Here is a 7,894-nt window from a genome sequence, read left to right as displayed (position 1 = left end):
AAGCATGCCAAGATCAATCCAAACACTTATGGACAGACCTAAAACATGTCAAAATAAGCACATAATCTTCACAAGACTAAGCCTAAAACATGCTCCAACCAAGGCTAACAACCTAAGACACATTGAGGCAATAATATGGCATTACAAGGCAACTATGCTAAGCATGCATGGAGTACCAAAACCAACTTAAAATCATGTTATATTATGGATATATAAGCATGAAAAACAGCCTAAACATGCTCAACACACACTCAAGCATAGGCTTCCTTAAGAGGCCAAAACATGCCCTTTTCAAGGACAACAAGGAGAGGGGGTGGCCCTCTCCTTCTTGGGACTTCAAGGCATCATCTTCACCACTGAAATCCCTCAAGATTTCAGTGGTGAAGAGACCCCAAAACCAAAATCCCGGAGCTAGCACAAAAGGGCACAAAATGAGGCCTTTCAAGGCCTAAGAGGGGTCAACTACCCTCAAACAACAAAACACTCTTAATAAACAATAAAGAGGGCTTAAAAAAAGAACTTTTCGTGTTATACAATAAGCACGAAAACAGCTCTAAGATAGGTAGAAAATCAATGCAAAAATGGGAAATAAAGGCGTTAGTTTCTTACCCTTGATGATCCCCTTACAAATGGTGCTCCAATGGCCTCCTTTAGCTTGAATCCAACACCAAAACTTCAAAACAAACCCCTTAGAACCTCAGCTTCAAGGAGAAGGTGAAACACTAGGTGCTTGTGTGCAATAGTATGGACTAAAACACACACAAGAGCACAAAAGAGAGGGAAAGAGAGATAGAGTGCGTATCTAACCCTAACCCTAGAAAACCATAGCTTGGTCTGTGTTTTCCTCTCCCTAAAATGTCTAAAATCTCCAACCCTTGCAACAAGAGAGAGACCTCCTCTATATAGAAGCTTTTGTCTTGTAAAGCTTACAAGACAAGCTTCACAAGAGGGAGATCCCTCCATACACGTGTATGGAGGGATGCAAAAGCAAGACAGCTGTCTAAAAATATCTGCAAAAGAAGATGAACAGCAATCGGCCGGCCAAAAATGCCATCTTGGCCAAAAAGAGTGCCGGCCGGCACTAAATAGTGCTGACCGGCAACAAAAAGTGCCGGCCGGCAATATACATTGCCGGTGGCAGCAAAAACCAGCTGGTGGCCTCTAGCCACTACCGGTGGTGGGCGGGGATGGTCTACAAGCCCTACCCTGCCTCTCAAAGGCAAGACACAAGTGTTTGGTGCAAAACCAGACACTAAACGGTCGAGTTCGGGGATCCTGAAGCAAGGCGCGCGAGCCAAGACTTCCGGGAACTCCAAACGAACACAAACATGGATAATCACCGAGTGTTCAAACGGTGACGTCCAAGTCTTGAGGACGGTCAAAAATGGGGTGCCTACAGTTGCCCCTCTTTGACAGAACTCGAAAGTCATAACAATGACGGGAGTGAATGTCAAAGCCCAGAGACGACCCATTTTTGACAAGGCTGAAGACTTAGACAAACATGCATGACAATCAAGATATGCGCCCGGAGGCAGGGGCAAAATGCAAGACAATGCACAGAGCCAGACATAACTTATGATCATGCAAAGAAAGCTGTAATGAAGCATACATGCGACAGTTTTAAGCTAGCATACACCAAACTACACTACAATGCAGAAAGGATGTAAGAGAATTATGCAATTCTCAATACGTCTCACTCGGGAGATACAACACCTGTGCGGCTCGTCTGGTCGCACCAGCTTCAAATGAACCGTACATACAATATCGTGCCTGAAAAGAAAACAAACTTAACAGGTACAATATCGTTAGCAACATGCATGACAATGCAAAATGGATGCAAAACGATATGCAATATATACAAAACAATGTATAAACAATGCAAATGAAGATGCAATGTAATTGAAACAATGCAAACTACATGCAAAGCAATTGAATCACAATCCAATCACGAGTGGTTCGAAACCAAACCTATGTCAAATAGATTGATGGAGATAACAAGTCTGTCTACCATAGAACGGTCAACTGAACTATGAGCATTGTAGACAGACGCAAGAACAAGTATTGGGTGGAATGACACAAGTGGGGAAACAACCCGCTGGAGAAAGGACAATGATCCTAATGCCGGATGCAAAAATTACACTACAATGAAATATATGAATATGGCACGCGGGCCGAACCAAATCTTGCCTAGGTAGGGCATGTACGCATACGGGCCATGTGTAACACAGAAAAGGTGCCGCAACCCTCAACCAACATATCATCGTGGAATCGGCGCGATACACATGCAGAACTGCGTTTTAACATGAAGAGTAGGGGCACATACCAGACCAAGCTCAAACTGGAAAGGCGCAAGCCATGGGCGGTAGGCAATGCAATGAATGCATGCAATCTACAATGCAATATCTACAAATATGCAATGGAATGGGTATGGATACAATGGATATGGCACGCAAGCCAAACCAAATCTTGCCTAGGAAAGGCATGTACACATACGAGTCATGTGTAACACAGAAAAGGTGCCGCAACCCTCAACCAACATATCAGCGTGGAATCGGCGCGATACACATGCAGAACTGTGTTTTAACATGAAAAGTAGGGGCACATACCAGACCAAGCTCAAACTGGAAAGGCGCAAGCCATGGGCGGTAGGCGATGCAATGAATGCATGCAATCTACAATGCAATATCTACAAATATGCAATGGAACGGATATTTACAAAATGCATGACAATGCAGTATGATGCGATCTACTGAGGAAAATGCAATGAATGCAAGCTACAATGCAATGCATGACAATGCACTATGATGCAATGACTATGATCGCAACTTTCCCTATCTTACCAACAGGGCGATATACTAGGTTGGTTCAGTATCCAGAACTGAGGCGCCGACATGCTGCCTCAATCTATGGGGCTTCCATACAGATTTCAAGCCGAGGGTAAACCCCTGGGTATTTAAACCAGACTTTAGTCTCGGAACTCCTGAACCTTTGCGTTCTAGGCATAAGCCGTTCGAACTCTAGTTTCCACCGTCCTAGTTGGTCTTCTAGGAACTCACCACGAACATAGGTAGGTGGCTTGACCAGACCACCGAAAGTCGTTCGGGCACGACAAACACCGAAGGAATTGCACCTCCAGAGGATTTAAGGTCTCCTAGACCGTGATGCAAAATGTATGCATGACAATGCACTGAAGGTTTCGCACCTCCAAGGGATTTAAGGTCTCCTAGACCGCGCGTGTTTAAGGTCTCGCCAGACCATAAAAAGTTGCGTGAAATGCGCGACAACACGCGGCTTTCGGGATGTACGATACTGCGAACACTAAAGGTCTTACACCTTTCAAGGATTTAAGGTCTCCTAGACCACGCGTGTTTAAGGTCTCGCCAGACCAAAAAATGCAATGTGCGGAACAATGCAAGAATGAGGCACGCATGCCAATGCTAATGAAGCATGATGCAAGATGATACAAATGGGACACGTGGGCCCCATAAAATGCGAAATGATGCAAGTGTGATACGTATGCCACATGGGAGGCAAAATTTTTTAAAAAAGGACTTACACGCTACGCGAAGCCAGTTTATATTCAAAACAATGCAATGTACTAACAAGTACAAGTAAGGTGCGCAAAATAACGCGAGCGGATACATGCAAGATGCAAGTGAGGTGCACAAAACAGTGCGATGCGCAAAACAGCGCGAACAATACAATGCACAAAACAGTGCGATGGTTTGAAATGAACAAAACAGTGCGATGGTTTGAAATGCACAAAACAGTGCGATGGTTCGAAATGCACAAAACAGTACGATGATATGCGATACACATGGGGCAACTTTTGGATCCTGTAAAAAGTCAAAAGGATACAAAAAGGATACACCTTGTATGAATTGGAGTGCCACGCACAGAAGACACAACCCGAGGTCACAACGGAGGCCGGTTGAGCATCGGAGATGCACTCTCTTGCACTTTCTTGGGCTATGAAGACCACAAACTACTCATATGGCCTAAACAAGGCTGTGGGAACACCACCGGCCGGAAGGGGAGGCCACCGGCTATCCACCGGCTGCAAAATAACTCCATCGGCACAAAAAAGTGCCGGCCGGCACAAAACATTGCCGACCGGCAAATAGTTGCTGATTCGGGGCAGTTTCGACTTTTCACTTCGAGTGTTATAAAATAGGGCTTCAAGCCCTATTTCCTCACTTCTCCACCGCCGAAATCCCTCACTCTCTCTCTCTAGAGTGTTTTTGTCTCCCCGTTTCTCCGTTTCTTCGCGTTCTACGCCCGTTTCGTCGTCGGATTCGCGATTTTCTTCGCGTTTCGGACATTTTCAACCGATCACATTTTCGTTTCGGTGCCTCGTTTGGCGTTCTCGCCTTTTCAGGGTTTGTTCCCCTCACTTTCCTCTTCATTCCTGTGCTTTTTCACATTCCAGCCTTCCCGGCCATTTCCGACCCTCTCGGGAGTTGACTTTTCAGTTGACTCTTCGCATTCCGGTCCGGTTTTCCTTCCTCCGGACATTTTCACATCATTCTTGACATGGCGGACGACATTCCACGTGGCGGGACTCCCCCGGACCACGAGATGGATCCCGGGGTCGAGCTCCTACCGTTGGGCGAGCGCCCGTGCGACCCGGCGACCTACCGACCGACGGTCCATGTTCTGCCCCCCGACGGCCTGCGTCAGTTCCGGAGCTTCGAGAGGCATGTGGCGCCTGAGCTACTACTTCGCGAGCCTACCTCCCACCTTTCATTCGTCACTTCCGAGGTAACTCTCTTTCTTCTGCTTTACTTTTCGCAATGTAGGATACAAAACTGTCATAGTTAGTTGTATTCTTTAACTGCTTGAATCTGACATACCGTAGACTGTAGTTGACTGTAAACATACATACAACTGATATCTTCTTGAGACTGACACACGCACACGCACTGCACTAACCCTGAATCACTCAAACACACGGCACACACTGTATTTCACTGCATACGCACTGGCACCCAGTATTTGTCTGAATCTGTCAAACTTGCACATATGCTATATCTGTTCTGAAACATCCAAACACGCTGACACATCACACGTATTATTTCACTGTAAACACACCGGCACCCGGTACTTGTCTGAATCTGTCAAACTTGCACACATGCTTTATCTGCTTTTTCAAAACTGCATTTTGAATGTTGTCTTGCAATTGTTATTTTCTGCTTACAGGAGGGTTCCCATACCATTCGCGGGTATGGGAATACTGGTGCACGGGAGTGGTATGATGAGCTCCCTGATGCAGTCCGACGCATCGTGGACCGGGCGGGCTTCGGCGTCTTCTGCCGAGGGCTCTCCAGGTTGTCCATGTGCAGACCTCTCTTGGCCGCTCTGGCGGAGAGGTGGTGGGACACCACCGATTCTTTCCATTTTTCTGCTGCAGGGGACATGACGATGACCCCTTATGACTTCTCGATGCTCACAGGCATCGGGGTAGGGGGTGATCCGATCCCCTTCGACATAGCGATGGATGAGTGGACCGCCGCTCAGGTTTATCTACTGGGGGAGGCGCCACCACTAGCTCGTCCAGGTTTCGTTCGGTACTCCTAGTTTGAGGTACAGTTTCGGGTCCAGCCCGCGTTGGAGGAGGAGGCGCAGATGACCCAGGAGGACGTGGAGAGGTATGCTCGCGGCTTCCTCATGTTCCTTTTCGGGACTACCATCTTCGCCGACCGGGTGAACACCGTGCCTCTCTGTCTTCTCAGCGCACTGGTGGACGTCCGGGACATTTTGCACTATGACTGGGGCGGCGTGGCTCTGTCCACTCTCTACGGGTACATGAGCTCGGCTTCTCGCGGCAGCGGCCAGCTACTCGGAGGCTACTGGCGGGCTTGGGAGGTACACTTCTTCTCCGTTTTTTTCATTTCTGTTTCGTACTTTCTGTACTCTGTACACTGCACACACTGTAGTCTGCTCTATACTTGCTGTATACTGTACACACGGCACACACATACATTCTGTTTTACGCTGACTGTACACTGCTCACACTGTACACTGTAAACAACACACTGCACAACACACGGCTCTGCCATTTCTACTTTATTCTGTATTCTGCTTTTTCTGATGGTCATACTGACATCTGTTTTGCAGTTGTGGGTTTATGCCTACTTTCCTAGGCTCGCCCCCGTACCAGTTATAGAGACCCCCCTGGCCGTCCCCTTTTCACAGCGCTTTGACGGGAGATGCACCCGGCGGCCGCGGGAGACATTCGGCTTCTTCCGCCGATACTTCGACACCATCACCCCTGCGGAGGTATGTTTTACTTTCTGTTCATTTAAGCTTCGCTTTTCCACTGCATATTTCAGTAACAGTAGATAACAAACTGTCTGTCACTTTCAGATCACTTGGCGGCCATGGGCTTCCTTGCCGGCGGCGATGCGGGGTCGGTTCCCTGGTGCGGAGGAGACCTCACGTTTCCGGATCTTGCTTGAGGGCCCGGTCTGTCGGGCTTGGTACCTGGGGGAGCGTTTTCTACGCCAGACCCTGGGATTACCTGAGCAGATAGTCCCGGTTCACCCTCCTGTGGATATGAGGGAGACCGAGAGGCTCACCCGCGAGCAGGTGGACGACTACACCATTGGCTGGGAGGAGGCCGGCTTCCGAGGCACCGGTGACTACCGGGAGTATGTGCAGACATATCTGATGCGCCCCCTGAGCGGCCGTCGAGCAGAGGGGGCCAGGCCTGTGGCATCGGCGGCTGGGGCCGGAGCGGGAGTTGGAGTAGGGGCTGCGAGGAGGGCCCGAGTCCGTGGCAGGGGCGGAGTGCACGGAGGACGGGGAGTTGGCTGGCCTGCCCTGCCCGCTGTACTGACTTTCCAGGGGCAGGGTGGGGCGACCTATCAGATCCCCTTCGCCCCTCCACCGGCTGGTCACGAGTTCATCGACGTCCCCGACTTACCACATACGTATCACTGCACTTCGTACAGTCATTTCATTTCAGTTTACTTGATATTCCACAGAATACTAATGCATCTGATATTTTTGCAGGCTTCTTCTGAGTACACCCGTCAGTCGTTGGCGATGAATGCCTTGATGATGGGGATGCTTCAGCGGACATTTGACCTTCTAGCCCTCTACAGCATACCGGTATGTCCTTCTGACATTGGCCTCAAACCATTCATACACCGCTTTACATAATCTGACGCATGGCACAACACCTGATACACTGATCTCACAGCATCTGACACACTGCATACACTGCATTCTGCACTGTACTCTACACTGATAAACTGCTCACGGCATTCTTACACTGTACTCATACACTGCATTCTGCATTGATAAACTGCTCACGGCATTCTTACACTGTACTCATACACTGCATTCTGCACCTTTAAACTGTTCACAGCATACTGATGCGTTTCCCTTTTGTGTACCTTTTCAGCCTCCTTTCCAGATTCCCATGGCAGGAGGTGCTCCGGCCGGACCTTCCGTCCTTGCTCGGGGGAGAGATGAGGAGGGCAGGATATTTCCCCGTACCAGGGGAGGGCGTAGTCACGTCGGGAGTAGCTCGCGAGCTCCAGTCCCGGACGATGATGATGACGAGGAGTCAGAGGCGGAGTCCGAGTCATCGGAGGAGGAGACCGGAGACGGTTCTAGCTCGGGCTCTGATGACGACGCTGATGATGCTCCTGGACCCTCGTCCAGGAAGAGGACCAGGACGGACTGACAGCCCTTGGAGTGCTCGACACAGATGCAGATTTTTGTTATCTTTTCTTCTTTCTTGTACTTTTCCTTTTGTTGGTAGATAGATTACCTTATACTGCCGCAGGCAGATTTTGTTTTCTTCAAAACTTTGTACTCGAAAAAGATTATGAAATGAACAGACTTTTTCTCAAAAAGTGTTACATTTACACATCTCATGTATTGC

This window comes from Camellia sinensis, chromosome 9 (genome assembly GCF_055761805.1).
Source record: "Camellia sinensis isolate YWXY chromosome 9, ASM5576180v1, whole genome shotgun sequence".
Taxonomy (NCBI): domain Eukaryota; kingdom Viridiplantae; phylum Streptophyta; class Magnoliopsida; order Ericales; family Theaceae; genus Camellia; species Camellia sinensis.
The sequence above is the reverse complement of the archived record's forward strand: the minus strand, read 5'-3'. Positions refer to the sequence as shown.